The sequence below is a fragment of the Manis javanica genome, chromosome 15 (assembly GCF_040802235.1).
Source record: "Manis javanica isolate MJ-LG chromosome 15, MJ_LKY, whole genome shotgun sequence".
Classification (NCBI taxonomy): domain Eukaryota; kingdom Metazoa; phylum Chordata; class Mammalia; order Pholidota; family Manidae; genus Manis; species Manis javanica.
This window is the reverse complement of record NC_133170.1, coordinates 15,043,931-15,063,087: the sequence shown is the minus strand read 5'-3', so window position 1 is coordinate 15,063,087 and position 19,157 is coordinate 15,043,931.

Sequence of the window (19,157 nt, the reverse complement as noted above, 5' to 3'; positions counted from 1 at the left end):
GAGGAGACTGGAGATCCATCACAGGGAGAATTGCAGGACTTGATGGGTGGTTAGATGTGGAAATGACAGAGACAAAGGCAAGTTCCAGAAAAGACTAGATTCTCATGTCAGCATCCTGTGGGGAACATAATGGGTTTTATATGGTCACCTGTGTTTACAGGATCATCATGTTTGCATGGACACCTATGTTGAGCTGTTTTGCCAGCTTTCACTGTTGCTTCTCCCCTGCCTTGGAGTCTAACACGGCACAGCCAAATAACAAAAACCTAACAAATTGCCCTGAGAAGCAAATTCAACTCCAAAAGCATTGATTAACAAGGCAGACTTTGGGGCTTTCTAGCTGTCCTTTCTTGTGCTTAACTGTTAAATTTATGGAGTGCCCACTATGTTTTAGGTGTCCCTGTTAAGTGATTTACATGAATTAACTGATTTATTCTCACAACTCTAGGGAATAAGTGGTGGTTTATTTCCATTTTTACCCTCGAGGTAATGGAGACAGAGTGGGTAGGTAATTAGCAGTGGCATTTGGCCCTTGAACTCAAGCACCCCACCCTCAAATCTTGTCATTTTAATCGTTACACTTTGTAAATGGAACTGTTTTCTTGATTTCTTCTTCAGATGCTGGTACAGAAAAACAAATGACTTTTGTTGATCACATACCTCTGAATTTTGCCGAATTTGTTCATTGGCTCTAGCAGTTTTCCTGTGGATTCTTGTGGACCGGTGCTCCAGAATTTTGTGATGATATTTTTTCTTTCCGAATCTGTTTCTATTAATTTAGAATATCCAAGACCTTAAAACTATTTTGTATTTTTAAAATGTTTCATAAAATTTACTTTTCCTTTTTTAAACTTCATGTGTTGTCTGGCTTACAAAAAAGACCTAAAAGTGAAGAAAATCTTTGGTAACATTTTTAAGGTGCTAAAGAAACACTGTGTTAAAGGCAAACAATACTGTCATCAATTAAGGTCACTGAAAAGTTCTGTGGATAGATTTGTTTTGGTTGGACAATTAAGTGGAGTTAAAGCAGTATCAGTTACTGCGGTTAAATGACCCTCATCCAATTAGGTAATTTGGGCAGCCCACTCATCCTGGCAAATTGTGGCTGCTCAAATCTGTTCCCGATTTGAAGGAAATGTGGCTCCTTTAATGTCCTTTCATAGCGGAAAACACAAAAAACAAAAAGTTGTTCCTCTCTCTCCTTGCTTATTTATGGACCCTCGAAAGGCAGGGCTGACCCTCGGTTTCCCAGATCTTCCCCTGCCCTGTCTCCATTCTCTTTTGAGTTTTAAAATTGCTTTCCTTCCATTTTTATTATCCACTCTTAAGACGCATGTTGAATTTTATTGACTGTTAATGTAAGATGCTGAGAACATTCTTTTCCCACCATTTTAGTGCCTGACCTAGCCCAGTGCTTCCTGCTATTGCAGTCTTGACCTTAGACCCTTGGTTATGATGGATGGGGAACAAATGGAGCATATCATAGCATCTCAGAACTCAAAGAGACTTGGGAAGTCATTTTCTGGTGAGAAACTGTAACCCTCACTCCACACTCCTTAGTTTGAGGATTTCAGTGCATCTTGCAAATGTTGACTCATATGGTACAGTTCTTATTCTCAGTGTCAAAACAGAAAAATAGAGACATTCACATCCAAGTTAGCATAGGGGAATAAGTCACAACTAATTACTTATATTGAGATATGGAGCTCTGGCTCCTGGATTCTCAAAGAGGGAGGAAAAAAGCAGAAACTAAATATCACAATCATGCAGAAGGCTTAGGGATTTGGCACCATTTCTTTTCTCAAGACCTATCCCTGAGTTCATGACCATTTGAGCTCACGTCTAGAGCCCCGAGTTCCTTCTGACAGTGTCATGGTTTAGCCCTTTGCCCATAAATTTATATGTGGAGGCATCCAAGTTGCAAAGTCCCATCATCCCTCACATATTCTCACTGACACTGTAGTCTGTGAGTCCCAGTATTTCACATGTATTTTTTATTAACTTATAATTTTCTCTGCAGTCATTTCTTTATACTTAATAAAATTTAATATTAAAGCAGAAAGAAAATAGTGTTCCTTATTTTAAATTAAACAAAAACATTTTCAGATACCTTGGGAAGAAAATCTGTTGTTGAGTCCATTGGTAGAATTCAATTTTTTCTGTCTTGTATTTTACTCAACCTTTGCTATTTTTGGAGATGTATTTTGTTGCATTAAAAGCTGCTGTGATCGTCTTCTTACTTTTCTCAAGGTTTGCTAGAGGTAGTAGCCACAAGCTTACACTGTCAGGATAGTATAGAGAGAATGCTTAGTTTATATTTAGTATTAAAGTAATGTTTTATAAATATGCTTTCAATAATTTAAAAACAGATATTAGGTTATTTTGGTAGCTCTGAGATTTCAATATAAAGGTAGAACTTGCATGTAATTTATTGTTACTTCAAGATACATGTTTTCCCAAATAACTTAAATCTCCTAAATGAATGGGAGGAAACATCATTCTTAGATGTTCCAGCTTACATGGCTCTTTCGGGTTTCAGCCACATTTGAGGTTAAGATGGCCCAAAGAGGCTCTGCACATGGAACCTTTTCTTGTGCTCAGCTGCAAGCCCACTCCCTGCCCCTTGTTCCTGACCTGTTCCTTCCTACCCAAAGGCCTTTGCACAGCTGTATCCCTTCTCCCAGGAATGCTCTTTCCTTTACCATCAGCCTGCCCACAGCGTCCTCAAGCCTAAATTCTCAGCCTACCCGTTACTTTCTCAGGGAAGCATTGCCTGTCCGTCCCCCTCCCCGCCCCAACTCCAGCCCCCAGGTTTCCTCCTCTTGGGCTCCCACTCATAATAGCTTGTGTATTTCAGGAAATGTACTTGTGTATTTCCTGAAAAGCACACTGAATTGTGATTAAATGCTTGTTTTTCTTTCCATATTAGCCTGTACACTCCAGAGGGCTTTTCTCTCCCCAGTACACCAAAGGCTCAAAGAGGTTATGGAACGTGTGTTATTTATTAATACATCCCACCTTTCAGAGTTTGCAGACATGGATAAATAGTTGCTGAATGGATGGATGGGTAAATGAGCAGTTTATGTATGTTTAGGAGGGATGAACTGCAATTTCTTCCTTGGCTCCCGAAAATGATAAAAACATTTTGTGAAATGTAGCATGCAGACAAAAGTCAGAGGTCACTGGCGCCAGTAGAGTCAAGTCTCTGTCAATTAGAATAATGTTGACATCAAATATCCTGAGAATATGGAAGATTTTAGAGCAAATTATCAGTTTGAATTCCTATAAAGGTGATTTTTAGATTTGTATTGGTGGCACCCAAGACTCGCTGCTAATATGAAAGTAAATATGGTGCATTTCTTACCTTGTTATTAATATTATTTCAGTTGTAACTTTGAATTTACCTAATTATTCTTTGTTCCTTACTACTTATCACTTTGCATGTGTGCCTCCTTTCACAATGTATTAACTTCAGTATGAATTAAGAGCAATAATGCTCAATTCTATTGACATCATTTGGCTTTATTTTGAACAACTTAGCACTAAATCCACACCAGGGTAAGGAGTTGTCTCTGGGGTGTGGTTTTCTATAGTTTGTCTGTAAGTGCACGTGGAGTTTGGAACCTAGTGATATTTCATTCAGAGAATTTGGGGCTGAGGGTCTTATTTTTTCAAAGGAGACTACGAAGAAAACAAAATATTGTAATTGAGATACCTCTTGTTATAGTTATATTTGGGGGAGGGAAGAAGAGAGAGAAGACAACAAAAAAGAGGAGAGAAGAGAAGAGAAATAGCTCTAACCTAACTAGTGTCTAATTGGTTGAAGTGATGGCATTTCCTTGGGAACTGGGAATGAAAAAAGACTAATTGGTAACTGATGGTTAATTTTATGTGTCAACTTGCCTAGGCTGACAGCACCCAGATATTTGGTCATACACTGGCCTGGATATTGCCGTGAAGGTATTTTTAAGGTTAATTTTTAAGATTAATATTTATCTCAGTAGATTTTGACTAAAGCAGATAACCCATCATAAATGGTGGGCCTTACTCAATCAGTTGAAGACATTAATAGAGAAATGACTGACCCCTTTGCCCCGCCCCATCTCACTCACTAGCTTTCTATACATACTCTGTTCTGTTTCTCTAAAAAACTTTAATGCAGGTGTCTAAAGTGGCATTCTTCTTCAGCTTGTTTGATTTTCTTTTGTAACTGTCATTTAAAAACTTTTGACATGTTTGATAGGCCTTCCCACTATTGTATGCTGGGGGCGCAGGGTACATCACCACACCATAGCTGGAAAATATTTTTCCTACTGGCTTATAGAAGATCTATGAGTTGCATCACTGAAAATTTCCCCTTTGTGCCAGAGTTTAGCCTGGAGAAACAGGGAAAAAACAGAAAATGAGAATCCTACTTTGAGATCCATGCCAAGGAGCTTCCAGTTTGAGAAAGGCCATGGCAGAGAAATGACTGGTCCTGAATAAATAACCAAGTCCTCTGACATTCAGCTTCCTTATATTTAGCGACAGTCCCAACTAAAGCCAAGGATGCCGCCAGAGCCCAGGGCTGGCGACTGTACTCTCCTTCTCTGTTAGCTATCTTGCCAGCCCCTCTCTTCTATGGGGTCTGCCCCCTGCTCTTTCTCTCCCCTTCAGCTTTCCTTTATGCCTTTACAGTCCTATTAAAAGACTGGAACTAATGTAATAAAAACATTTACCGAATACTTCCTATGTTAATTACTATTCTAAAGTGCTTTGTGCATCTGAAGCCATTAAATCCTTTATGGACCCTAGGAGACAGCTACTATTATGATCCCAATTTTATAGGGGGGAAATAGGGACTTAGGTTCCCTGAGGCCACATAGGTAATGGCAGAGCATGTGAACTGAACCAGTCTGAGTTTAGAGCGTATTTGATTCAGCTCTGCACAGGACAGTCAATGCTGAAGTGTAGACGAATCATCTGAGCTCAGGGTGCCGTCCTCTCCAGTGAGATCTGGATTTTATGATGATACTCAAGGAACAAGATACATGGGATTTCCAGATGATAGAGTGAGACCAGGGGAATGTATCCAAGAGGCTCTCAGGCCTTTCATAATAACCCTCCAAATATATTGCTAGTCTACATCTTCCTATCTTCTTAACATTTTTTAAATTGATAAGTGATTTGCTTTTTTTTTTGATTTATAGCAACATTACTTGCACCCATTGCATAACAGCTCTTCCCAGCTTCTGAATTTCTGACTTGCAGCAAAGCTTGAATTTCACAATTAGGTAGCACTTTATTGCTAGGTAGAAATATTTGGTAGCAGTCATTTGATGTATTCCTATGTTTTTTCTCAGCCTTCTTGGCCTCAGAAAAGCAAGCAAAACTTATCCAGCAGTTATCAGGGAAGCACATTAAGCTTGAAGAGATTTCTCTTGGACGTTAATAATTGCCAGCCCTCGTGTCGCCAAGGAGAGCTCTGAAGGTAGAGGGGAGATAATGTGTGTAGAAACACGTTACTGTTGAAGCTTGAGTGTAATCTTAAAGGTGAAGGGAATGAACAAAGTGGAGGAAAGTAGATAGAAAGAACATTCCATGGAGGAGCGAGGAGATAGGGTGTGTCGGTGCCTGGAGTGTCCACGGAAGTGTGAGAGGCTCCGTGTGGCAGGAGGTGGGGTGGTGCTGGGGTGGCACAGGAAGCAGGGGTGAGATAATGATATGCATCACTCTGAAAATTAAAGGCAGCTAAAGGATTTTGGGGAGGCCAAATGGGGGGAGGGGCCCTTGGGGAAGAGTGGTCCATCAGAGACCAGACAGGGGACCCATGGGGGTCCAGGCGAGGTGCAGAGAGGCAAGTGACCAGGGCTGATGTCAGTTAGTGGCGTGGTGTTACTGCCCCACTGTTTTGGTCTCGGATCTTTGTCTTTTGTCCTGAGTTTTGCTCCCTCGCTGCCCCGTATGTTTTTGGTGAGGCTCTCTGTTGCTGTCCCTGGCCCCTTCTCCCCAGGCAGAAATGCACACATTCCCCAGGCACCGGCAGTGACAGCGCCTCGCCCTCGGGCACTCCCTTCTGAGCACAGGCGCCTGACTCAAAGTTACATGGTCCATCAGATTCTGGGGTTAGGATTTTGAATATGCTCATATGGAAGGCACAAGCATTCTTTCTTTTAGGGTTTCTAAACAGAAATGATGGAAACCTGGGTCTGCCTTTGGCCATTGTATTTGTTTCCTAGGGTTACTGTAACAAAGACCCGCAAACTAGATCTCATAGATTAGAAATGTATTCTCTCACCGTTCTGGAGGCCAGAGGTCCAAAATCACGTTGTTGGCAGGGCCGTGCTCTCTCTGAAGGCTCCTCTGCCGTGGTACTCCTTAGCAGGGATGCTGCTTTACAGTCTTTGCCTTTTCGTCACATGCCAGTCTTCTTACTTTGTGTCTCTCTGCTCAAATTTTCCTCTTCTTATGATGCCAGTCATTGAATTAAGCCCCTCCCCCAATCCAGCATGACCTCATCTTAATCATCTGCAATGATCCCATTTCCAATTAAGGCCACACTCATAGGTTCTGGGTGGACCATGAACTTGGGGTGGGGAGCACTGTTCTACCCAGGACAGCCATATTCCTTGATGCCTGGGAAAATCCTCTGCAGTAGGACCGAATCTGGCCATAACCCACAGTGAAGCAGACAGTAGGTGAGACAATATTGGTGGGAAAGGAGTCCTGGCTTCTTGCCTCTACGTGTCTAATGATCACCCTGGGTCCTAGAGTTACTCTTTTGATCTTATGGACTAACGAAGTTTCCTTCCTTTCAGAAAGTCACCTGCCCTCACTTTTATTTAACAAATTATTTTGCCTAAGCTAGATTGACTACATTCTATCCCTTCCAACTAAAACAATTCTTATAAGTACAAAAATTACTGCAGCCCTTCGGAAGCAGACCTGAGATGTGGCAGTGGTGGTAGGAACTGAGTGCAGAATTAAGAAGGTGGAATCAGTGGGGCTTGCGTTCCGTTTAATAGTTCGAATTAAAGGCAAGGATAAGCCCAAAATGACCCTTGGGATGATGCAGACATTCTCTAAGAAATAATTAAAAGAAGAAAAGTATAAAAATGCATGAAATTTGGTCTTGGCCAACTTCTCTAGACTGTGATTATTTATAAGCCTTCTAAGACTGCTTTCTTGAAGGAAGGTAACATATCCTATTCATTTTTGTATCTGCTTAATATAATGGGCACATGGTGGATGTGTCATAACATTTATTCAATTAAATATAAAAATCTCGAGCTTGAAAGGCCAAATCTCTCTCTCCAGCCAATAGAACATATGATGCATGTTCTTCAGCCTGAGGAATTCTGTGTAATACTCAGTTCCCTGTGGTGTCCCTCGTTGTGTGTAGAAGTTGATATGCCATAGGTCACTGGAGTCATTTTCCTATGACAGTCACCAAATTGTTTGAAATAGAGGGAAAAATCTAAACTCAGTGTCATCAGTGGGGAGGCTGAACATATCTTAAATATGTTAACATAAAATGACAGATACCTTCTTCCTAGGACAAACAGGTTTAAGTAATTTGGTTCCTCCTGCACACATTCTTTCTTCAAGATCCACACTAATGGAAACTTCTAGAGAGCAAAAATCAAGTTTTTCAGCTGCTTATAGCAACTCGTAGCCTCATTACATATGATAGGTACTTGCTCAAATATCTGTTTGGAAATCATGATAACACAGGGACCCTACTGAGGTATCTCTCTAATAAGGATTTAATAATATATGAGTATATGTTTATAATTCAGTCTGAACATATCAAAAGGTACATTTGGAATTCAGAAAACCCTGAGAGACAGTTTGGAACAAATGCATTCAATGATAGATGAATATGTTTGTGTGTGAATCCATTAACAGGCTGAAAATGTTGTGGTTTTATGTTTTACTTTTTGAGGGTGGTCGTAGTATTGCGGATGGACACTAAAATCTGTTCATTAACTTGTGAAGTCAGTGACATTTGGCAGTCTGAAGGATGACAGATTTTTAGATTTGAACCTCCGCTAATAGTGCAGGGATGTGCACTTGCAATTTATTTTGCACAATGCAGTTAGTTGAAAAATAAATATCAGTAGGCCAACAGATGAATTACTATTTCCATTCAGTTTGTAGGAAGTAAAATCCAGCATTTGCTTTACTGACTTTTTTGTGCTTTGTGAAATACATACATTGTAAAAAATCATAGAAGGTAAAATTTAAACTCTGTCTCCATCATACTGCTTTCTTTGTCCACATCATCCTACAATTACTTGTCCCTTCTGTAAATCAGAAAGCACCTTTGCAAAAGCCAAAATATGTATATTTAAGTAAACTTTCTTGAATATTATGTGTTCTAATGGGACTTGAGAGCCTGCAAATTTCTTGGGGTTAATAGGCTTGATTTGCATAGTACCCTACACACTTTTAAAGATTTTCTTTCACAAGGCTTAGTCTTTTTTTCCTCTTAGTTTTCTATCCCATGAAGGGTTTTCAAAAATTTTAGAATTGTTTTCTCATTTCCCTAAGTTTGCAAATAATGAGCTATGTAAGAAAACATTTCTCATGTGCAGCACTTTTTAAAACAGAATAAACTCATGCAACAAAATCCCTCACGCATTTCCAGTTCCTTAAGTGGCTCTCGGGTGATGAGGGTGGCGGTCAGGCACTTAATGAGAGACAATAGCTTTACAGAGACTAAGTACCATTTAAGTAAAACACTGCAGAGATTTGCTGTATGATAAAGGAGAACAATGCCTTAGAGTTGTACAGTACCTTTCTTTCAGAAAACTTACAGTGATTTTACATAGATCATTTCCTTTGTCCTAAAAACAATTCCTGGATAGTATTCTGTGTTAATATATTGTTTCCTGGGCAACCCAAGCAATTCATTCAGTGGATGAATGAGCTCCTACTATGTGCCAGGCTGTTACGGGGTTGACCCAGCAGTATAAAGCTTCATACATATCTCTGGGTAGCAGCCTCTTGAGCAGAGAGATCTGAACAATTATTTTAACAGAGAGCATGGCTATGGGCTCTCATAGGGGTGAATGGTGAATGCAATTGCCCTGGGGTCCCAGAGGACAGTAACTAAATCTGCTTGGAGGATGAGGCTCTGAAGCTTTTAGAGAAGAAACTATTGAGCAAAGTCTCAATACAACAAAACAAGTTTGGAAATCTCTATTCAACTTATTTTCCAGGTGGAGAAATTCTCTATCTTCAATTTACTCCCAGAGCTGTGAGACATGGCTTAGCAAGTAGGACAATTTTGAGAGGAAGTCAAACAAGAATCGGAATAATTTGAGGACCTTTGAGAAAAATTATATGTATCTCCCAGAGACTGTGCTATTCCCTACGCCTCTTTCTGAACTGTTGTTAATGATGGGAGTATGAGTGTCTTTCACGCTGTGCAGAAAAATGTTGATAGCTTCTGCTCTGGGGAGTTATTTTGTCATTTGGATGAATGAGCTTTGCCTGAAGTATATTATTGATGAAATCCTATTTTTAAATTATTTGCTCTGTAAAATATATCAATTATTAATGGAATTTCCAAATCCAAACAAAAGATTTTACATAAATGAGGAATAAGCTGTTTGTTCTTTCTTAATTTAGCAATAAATAACATGGAGTCAAATCCTTTCTTCTCCTCTTTTGGCAAAGATTCTGCAGGGTGTATTCATCTCCCCTGAAGACAGTATTAGTTGGATCTGCAAGTGGTTGGATTCAATCAGTAAGAATTTAGGACCCATGAGACAAGCTGTTGAGGGGAATTATGGATTTTCTATCATTGCTATGACAGCTCGGGTTTAGGAGAAGTATTTCTTAATGATGAGGGATGATGGTGGTCGGGTCCCTGGGTGAGCAGTTAGAAAATCTAGGTGCTGTTTCTGCCTCTGGAACAAAATATGCCTGTCATTTCACCATTCAGAGGTTCCTTTTCTTCATCTATAAAATGAACTGTTTGGATTTAAGGATATCTCAATTCCTTCCAGCTGTAATATTTTATGATTATGTGATTGTTTGAATGAAGAACCATTTTACAGGTGTTTTATGTTGGAATATTACTTTTTTTCACAGAATTCACTCTACCATTAATTTTCCTCATATCCTCTGCCTAGGAAATTACTATGCATCCTTCAAGCCCCAGGAGCGAATAAAAGAACTGATGTATTTTGAGAAGTGATAGATACGTGCTCGGTGTGGTCATAAGTAAGGTGACCATATGTCTGGGTTTATTCCTTTTGTCCTGGTGTATTTTTTTTTTAGCAGTGCCTGTCATACTCTCAAAAGTGTCCTTTTTTGGACCATGAATGACATGATTATAAGGGTTTTATAAACATTAATTCTCACAGCAATTCTATGAAGTGGTTATTATTACCCCCATTTTCCACATGAGGAAAACTATAATTTAGAGAATATTAAGGAATTTGTTCAATGTCTCAATGTCCTGGGTTCTGACTTCACATGTTTTCACTGTACCTTGATATCCAGGTCAAGTGTCTTTTTTTCCATTTGTTTTTTTTTGGGTAGAAAACCATTGCTGACTCAGCCTTTTCTTCCTGGAGCCCCTTGGGTTTGTTTTTATTGTTGCAAAATCTCATCACATAAATAAACATGTACATGTTGGAGGCTTCTCTCATTGGGCCCTGTTCCATCCTGAAAGCAGATGCCGTGTCTTACGTATTATTGCATCAGCAGTGTTTAGCACACTGCCTGGATGCGTGTTGATACCCACCGGTGCTATATTTATCAGAGTGCCTGCTGACAAGAGATCAGGAGAATTACCTTCCTGTTTGAGCTCCCCAGCATGCTAGCTTATGTGACTTTGAGCAAGTTTGACTTTTTCTGAGCCTGATCCTACTGTCAGAAGTTGGGAGGATCAGAGCGGGTAATGTATGATAATAAAAAGAATGAACATTTATAGAGTGCTTCTGCTGGCCAGGAACCGCACTAAGTCCTTCAGAAGATGACCTCATTTAGACTTCACAAGAGCCTCCATTCGGGACCCTATTAGATTTTAAAATGCTAACTGCCTTCCCCATTAGTGACACAGTGAGGAACTAGCAGGTAGAGACAACATTCAAACCCCACCTGCCGGAAAAAAGCCTTTTTATCTTATAAGTCAATGTCTGAAGAAAAGTGGTAGAAATAGTGAAGGCGTCTTGAACATTCTTAACTAAAGGGTCTTAATGTTAAGTGTTAGGATTCTGTTTTGCATTCTGCCAGGATTCTGCAGCTGCTTCAGTCCCTTCATTTAGGGGTATTTTTCCCTGAATCTGATTGTGTGCTAGAAGCAAAAGGCACACATCTAGAGTCCTCTTTCTGACTGTGTGCTTGGGTCTCATTGCAGCACTGAAGCAGCACTGTATACGGTCTGACCCTCTGCTTTGGGAGGGTAACTGACAATAATACTCTGCCGACTCGGTGAGGGCTGTGTAGACACTTAACCCGAATTGTATAATTAAAAGTTAACATTTTTGAGCTTGCAGACATCTTTCTTTAAAATGCAAACCTAAACACTCAAACTTGAGCCGAATGATAAAGAATGAAAACTTTTAGTGTAATGATATTACTAGTATAAAGTGATAGGCTCTCCTTTATCCAAACCTACTCTTGAATGGTGAGGTTCTGCTGTGCGTGCCATTTTGCACAGTGATTGCTGTATGGGTAGGTGCTGATTAAGAGGTTATTGAAGGGGAACAAATCAATGAGTGCCATTGATTCAAACAGTCTGAAGTTACTTCATTCAATGACATTTGCTTTTTACTTGGGGGAAAATGCCTTAATTCTGGGATTCTTAATAGGAGGTCCATAAATAGTTCCAATCCTGCAGATGAGTTTCACAGAGCTCAAAAACTCCTGCATACTTGCCAAATTATGCATATAATCATTTTTAAAGGAAACATTCATACTTTTTATCAGATTCTCAAAGGCATTCTGTGCTTATGCTTGCTTTCAGTGCCTGCCTTCCAGGATCATGCTAAAGATACTCTTTGTCTATTAGAGGCAACCAGAGGGGAAGCAAAAACTCTTCTTATACCTCTTAAGTCCAGCTTGAGTTGGCATCTGAATATTTACCTACATATGAGAGTTTCTTTGTTACACACCAAGTACTGTGCTTACGGTACTAAATGGAAAGAATAATTTGATTTATGTAGGCTGGCCTGTGCCAGTCCCTTGATATTTGTTCTCACCTTGAAGACACTCTAGAATCATTTGAAATATCATTGCTATAGCCCTGAAAAGTTTCCCTAGGTATTTTCTCTTTCAACCATGTACTCAGTTGTCAGCCCCACCATAGATAAAATGGAATGCGTAGGCTGCTTGCTCATGAATGAATCATCTCCATACAGCTGGAGTTATTCCCTCAGCCAAAGGTATGCTGGGCTTAGCCGAGTAAAATGGGGAAGCTGCTAGATTGTAGGAAATAGAATTTCTTATCTCTACCATTAAACACTTTAAACAGAAATACTGTTTTGGTGGTGAGGCTCACAAAAATATAAGCAGTTCTCATAAAGAAACAGAAAAGTTAATGCCTGTGATTATTGCAGTTATATTAGTTTATAGCAAAAAGGGGTCTATTTTTCTGTTCACTTTAGGGTTGAATAGGATGTATTTTAAAAAAAACTAACTTAGTGGCATATTTTTATCCTGTTTCCATCGTTAGTATTTTAGTCTAAATATGTCTCTCTGGACACGATCAGAGGATTATTTGTAATTTTAAAACTACTTCAGAATAGTATCAGTATTAATTAATAAGGTGCATATATCAAGTTGCTTTTGAAATATTCAAGCTTTGTTTGAGCTTTCTCCCCTCTGTGTGCATGAGAAGTTGTAATAGTATAAGAACAGTTGGCATCAATTGCTTCTTCTTGAATTCAGTTAAGCTTATCACAAACTTCGTCACGGCCAGAGCTTAACATGTTCCCCTTCCAGAAAACTATTTGCCAAATACAACACAGTTCAGATGGTGGGAAAGCTGTGGTGCATTTCACATTTAGCCTAGACTTTTCCCCCAACACACCAGTTTGGAGCTGAAGAAAACATGCTGATAAATCAGTATCCCTGACGATGGCCTTTCCCACTTCGGAAAACCACAAAAGCAGAAGCAGCCAGTATTGGATCTTTAACATGGAGTTTTCTGCTCTGAGCCCATTCAGAGCTGTCAGTTAATAATTCAGAGCAACATGTGAGGCTGAAGGCTGCCTGGGTGGATAACTGCAAATGTTATTTAAGAAAATGTGATGTTGCCTGAAGACTTGTAGCCTAGATGTGAGGCCCTGAATGAGGAGGCTTTCGTCTTCATCTCCTCTGGTAATTAGCACACTGACCCTGTGCAGACTAGAAGCGTAGAAAAACATTTTGAAAAGTGCAGAGGAAGAAGTAGGATTAAGACAAACATTTATATAACCAGGAAAAATGGCCCAGGAAAGACGGGAAATCTGGTGACACTCTGTTTACCCACAGCAATGTTAAAATAGTTTGCATGTGAAACAAAGCAGAGCCCTTTGAATAAATCACTGAGAAAGTATAAGGGCAGACCTACAGCCAAGAGCACGTCACGAGCTATCTGTGTGATATGATTTTCTCCCATTACACCAGGCAGAAGGCTTTCTTTTGAATATTGCCTCTTTTCTCCTCTTACTCCCACCATGGAACCACATGAAACTGTGGACTGATGTGCGGGGGAATTCAAAAAGGGTGTAAATAGCTTATTAGGAAAGGGGGATGTCAGGATGTGGTCCCAATCAACACCCAAACTTTTGTCTAAATCAGAGACAGTTTTATAAGCCTCAGATATAGGGACAAAACTGCACTGCCATTTATTTCACGAGGAGCAGAAACCTCACTTGTTTTTCCAGATCATGTGCCCATGAGAAGATTTGCTCTTCCAAGGGTAGCAGGCTTGGGGCTGGTCTCCATCAAAAGCTGGAATCGTAGAAGCTTTTAGAAAGGCAACTGAACTTTCTTAACTTGTATACAAGTGGCCTTGGTTTAGAGCCAGGTAGCTTATCTACAGGGAAAGATAAGCTCTTTTGCAAACAGGTCCCCAAAGTGTACTGGTCTGACTGCTTGTCAGCCAGATGCTGAGAGTCTCAACCTTGGCATCATGTGGAACGACTGCTTATGTGTCAAGCACATGCCCCTGCTGTCAGAGTCCTGTGGGAAGTTTGTGGAGTGATTGACGTGAACTTTGCATTCATGCTTTCATTTATGATTAGAATTGCTCCAGCTGTGAGGGAGACCAAGAGACTGATGGGAATTCCTTGCCCTCCAGAAGCTTATTTCCTATTTGAGAAGTCAAAAGTTAAATCATCAAATAAGTTGAGGAAGGGCAAAATAGGAAAAGGCTTTGTCAAAGGACAAGCATTTTAAAGACAGTCAGGCTGGAATAATCAGGAAAGTTTTTGTGGAAGATGGGTCCACCATACCACCTCTTAAGTGTAGAGTCCTTTATTGGAACACGTGGATTTTATACCTACATCATCTCTTGAGTGTCATGTTATCACTGCCGTTTAAAGCTGAGGAAATGGAGGCCTAGGGAGATGGAATACTACTGGCTTTGACACAGCTAGAAAGGAATCCTCACGTTCAGGTGTTCCACTGAAAGTTCAGGACCATTCTGCTACTTCCTATATTCCTTGATGAATAGATACTATAGTTAATCCTCATTCTCAGATTCTGTGCCTGAGAATTCACTTACTTGCTAAAATTGATTTGTAACCCCCAAATCAATACTTGTGGTATCTTTGCAGTCGTTTATGGCCATGAGCAGAGGGGGGAAAGATGGGGCTTGCCCAGTGTACACATGTTCCCAGCTGAGGTCGAACAAGTTGATGTCCTGCCTTTTGGCCTCAGTTCTCATGCTGTAAACAAGTGTCCTTTCTGTGGTCTATTCACTGCCATCTTTTTCACAGTTTTATTGGTGATTTTGCTGTTTAAAATGGCCCTCAAGCTTAGTGTTTCTGAATGCAAGAAGGTTGCAATGTGCCTTATGGACAAAATATGTGTTAATAAGTTTCATTCGGGCATGAGTTAATAGTGCTGTTGGTTGTGAGTCCCACGTTAATGAATCAACAATATGTCTTAATTTCTTAAACAGAAACACACGTCCAAAAATGTTAAGTATTGATTGGCTAACAAAAACATGACCAGAGGCTCATAGGAACCTAACCCTGTATTTCTCCTAAGAGCAATGGTTTGGTATTTGCTAATTCAGTATTCAGGGTGATTTTTTAGACTATAACTATTGCAAATAATGAGAATCAGCTGTGCTTTAATAAAGTGAAGAGAATGGGATGTTACAGGCAAGGAGAAGAGCATGAACAGAAGATCAGAGCTGGGGTCATTCATGGTTGTGTAAAGAACAGAGAATGAACGATTCTCATTTGCTCAAGGTTGAAGAGCAATTGCAGTAGGTAAGGTTGGGATGCCAGACTGTGGGGGGTCCATTACATCCAGCTGATGAATTTGGACTCAGCAAATGGATTTGGAACAGGGGTGTTTTAAAAGCCTCTTTGGGAGAAGAACATTTGGCTAGGGTGTGCAGGGAGAACTGGCCTGGGAAAAATGGTAGCAAGGAGAGTTTTCTCTAGGCACTTGCCTGAGCTGACAGGGATTTATTAGTGGAACAGGAAACCAGTCCTCTCCGGGTCTTGATGGTTGACATTGAAACACAGAGGTGAAGCCATCTCAGGCAACTGGAGGAGGTTCAGGGAGAAAATTCAAAATAACAAGAAAAGCAATTTAAGAAAGATGCTTAACTGCATGAGGAGCCAGTGTAAATTTTGGAGTCTGTGTGTGGTGTGGTTGTGTTCCTTCATGTGTGTGAAAACACGGTTCTGAGAAGACCAGGCAACCCCGGGAGTCATCATGGAGACCCATGAAAACAATTCCAGACGTTCTTATTTAGTTTCAGGAGCTGGCCCATCTGGATCCTCATCTGATTTAACAGTTACAGTGTGTTTCTAAGGCAGGAGGAAGGGGACTCTTAGTGTAATACCTTAGAGCTATTATATGAAGTGAATTGTTTTCCATTCAGATTAAAATCTTATATCAGCGTGTGCATGCACACACACACTCACCCTCACACATGCACATGCATGGTGTCCCATGGCACTCGATGAAGCCTGACGGTCCACTAAATACCTGGTACAGAAAAAGGTCTATGGTTCTGATGTGCCGAGAGTGGCAGGTTCAGATTTGAGGTGAGTTGCTCTGAAGCAATCTTTTAATTTTTATCTTGTAGTATTTCTGTTAAAATTGACTTTCAAAAATAAAGGGAAATAAACTATTAGGGAGTCACTGAGGCTTTATTTTTAATAGACCTGGATGTGTGTGCCTTTCCGAGTTTTTAATTTCAGAAGAATTAGGCATCAAGATAAGTGAGCATGACCCACATGTTTTTCCTCTGCAGCGGATGGTTTTTGGCCTTGTCAAGAATCTCACACTGTTGATAGGAAAGCAGATCTCTCATGGGGAGTTGAGATTTGCTCTGTCAAGTGAGATTCTCAGACTTGGATATGATTTCCTCAGGGACCCCTCCCCTTCGTCCCCATTTAGAATCAATCTATTCCCTCCTTAAACTTTCTTAGCACTTGTCTGCATTGGACGTGTGTTTAAAAATACACTTGATATGGTAGCTCACTAGGCTGATTGGATGTGTCTTAAAGTAGTTAATTAAGGGGGTCTCTATGTGGACATAGTTATAGGGCTGTCTTTAGCAGAACTGAGTCCTGTAAACTAATTTTTGAAGAAACTCTCCATTTTCCATTTTTCTCCCTTTCTCTTGTTCCTCCCAAAGAGTGGATTCCTCTTCCTGTAGTCCTGGGAGACGGTACATTCCCTTGTATGCTTTGGGTGGCATATAAGAGTGGCATATGCTTTGGGACTGCAGTCTTATATGTTTTGTCTTTGGACTGTAATTATTCCTAAACTATGATACTTGCCTAGGCTGCAAGAAATTTCTCAGTTGACACGATTTCTCATAATTCAAAGAACTAGACATTATTTGACAAAGTATATCCTCTTTGTTACAAAGAAGAAAACAGGAAACATTCATTTACATCTATATGAGCCTCAAATGATAGTTCTGACAGTGAGTAACTTCTGAGGGGGCAAGTTCTTGGGATTCATGGAAAGGAAAAGTTTTGACCTGTGCCTTGAAAAAGTAGTAAGTAGATATTAAATAAAGTGAGGGAGGAGGAGGGCATCACGGACAATTGAGGGTGATACAGGAATATAAGTGGTATATTATAGCCAATGGAGTTGACTGGTCTGGCTGGCGTATTACAGAGAACAGCTGAAACAATCTGACCCATGTAGGACTTCATGCGCTTTATTGAGTGAGTCAGTGGTCATTTAGACCAACAATGTTAGTTCAAATTGTGAACGGTTTTGATTTTCTGGCCAGAGAATCTGGATCTAATTCGGTAATGAATGGGGCACACTTATTTCCTGAAATATTGAAAATTAGGTGAGCTAAGTCCTCCTTTGCCCTCCTCTCCTTTGAATTTTGCTCTGCCTGTGTAACTGATAAAAAGAAAAAGGGAAGCATTTAACTACAAAGAGAGAAATATTTCAGTGAAAATTAGAATGTACTAGTGATATTACAAAAGCCTCCTATTTGCATTTAGTTAATATCACCCTAACTGCCCATCTTTGGAGGAGAATGAAACAGTACAATAATAACAAAAGCCCCAAGACTTCCTAATTATGATCCTTATAGAAATAATGAAGTTGATTTTTTTTAATAGTCCACATATATTGAATAAAATAATGGGCCTGGGGGAGTGAGCAATATAGAAATTGTCAAATAAAAAAGAGGTAAAGAATAAAATATTTAGTATTGTATGTTTACATATACATCTGAGCAGTGAGGTTTCAGATATTCTGTAGATGAAACAAATTTCAATCATAGACATAGATTCATAGTGGGAAAATGTAATATTAGATTTCTGTTAATTCCTGAGTGCTGTCCTTTGTGATACAGAAAAAAAAATCTAGGAACTTTGAAGTAAACTCAGTCAAATTGCTGTATTTATCAGTCTAACCAGGTTTGTATCTTCCTTACCTTCCTGGTTTATTCTTCTCTTTCTTTTTTGTCTCTGGGTCAATTCCGCCAGCCTCCATCCCTGTTGTGACTGTTGAGATGTCTCTAATCCTGCCTTAATTAGAATGGAAGTCATCTTTTGCCTAAGCCCTGGCAGCATCAAAAGGTCGTATTCTTGCCTTACCAATATCTCCTAAAATCCGGGCACTGGCCTGGTCACTATTCTCCTTTCATTTGCAGAATGAAATTGATCCTCTAGCTTTATGGTCAACAGAATTCTCATCTGATGCAGGAAATAGCCATGCCTCCCAGCTTGCGCCTTCATAGTTTGGAAGTCAAGGTGGATGTTTCTTTTGTCTCTTGCTTTGACTGGGCAGCCTGCCTCTTTCTTCCTGTGGTGCTGACCTCATGCCTTGCCGTGTGTTTTACACCAGCTCTCTGTTCTGTCGACTCTAGTCAGCTAGCAGGGCCTTACTTTCAGACAGCTACCTTTCCTTGATGGTTTAGATATTGGTCTGCTGAGGCTGCCATAGCAAAATACCACAGGCTGGGTAGCCTAAACAACAGGAATTTGCTGCCTCACAGTTCTGGAGGCTAGAAGTCCAAGCTCAAGGTGCCAGCAAGGTTGGTCTCTCATGAGGCCTCTCTCCTTGGCTTGCAGACAGCTGCCTTCTGGCTGTGTCCTCACATGGTCTTTCCTCCACGTGTATGCACCCCTGGTTTCTCTGTGTATGTCTAAATTTCCTTTTTGTAATAGAACACCCATCACATTGTATTACAACCCTTTCTAATGGCCTTCTTTTAACTTAGTCACCTCTTTAAAGGTCTATCAAATGCAAATAGAGTCATATTCCTAGGTACTGGGAGCTAGGGCTTCAATATATGAATTTGGGGGAGGTATAATTCAACCCACAGCCATTTGATTTCAGAATTTATGACCCAAGATGGTAACTCATCTTTAATTAACCTGTTCATAGCAGTTCACTAAAAAAGGCCTATATTCCTTTCATTGGAAATAATTCTTAATCTGTGTTTTTATAAAGAATCCACACACTGTGTTACATCCTTTCCAGTTGCATTAAAAGATTATATTTAATTTAGT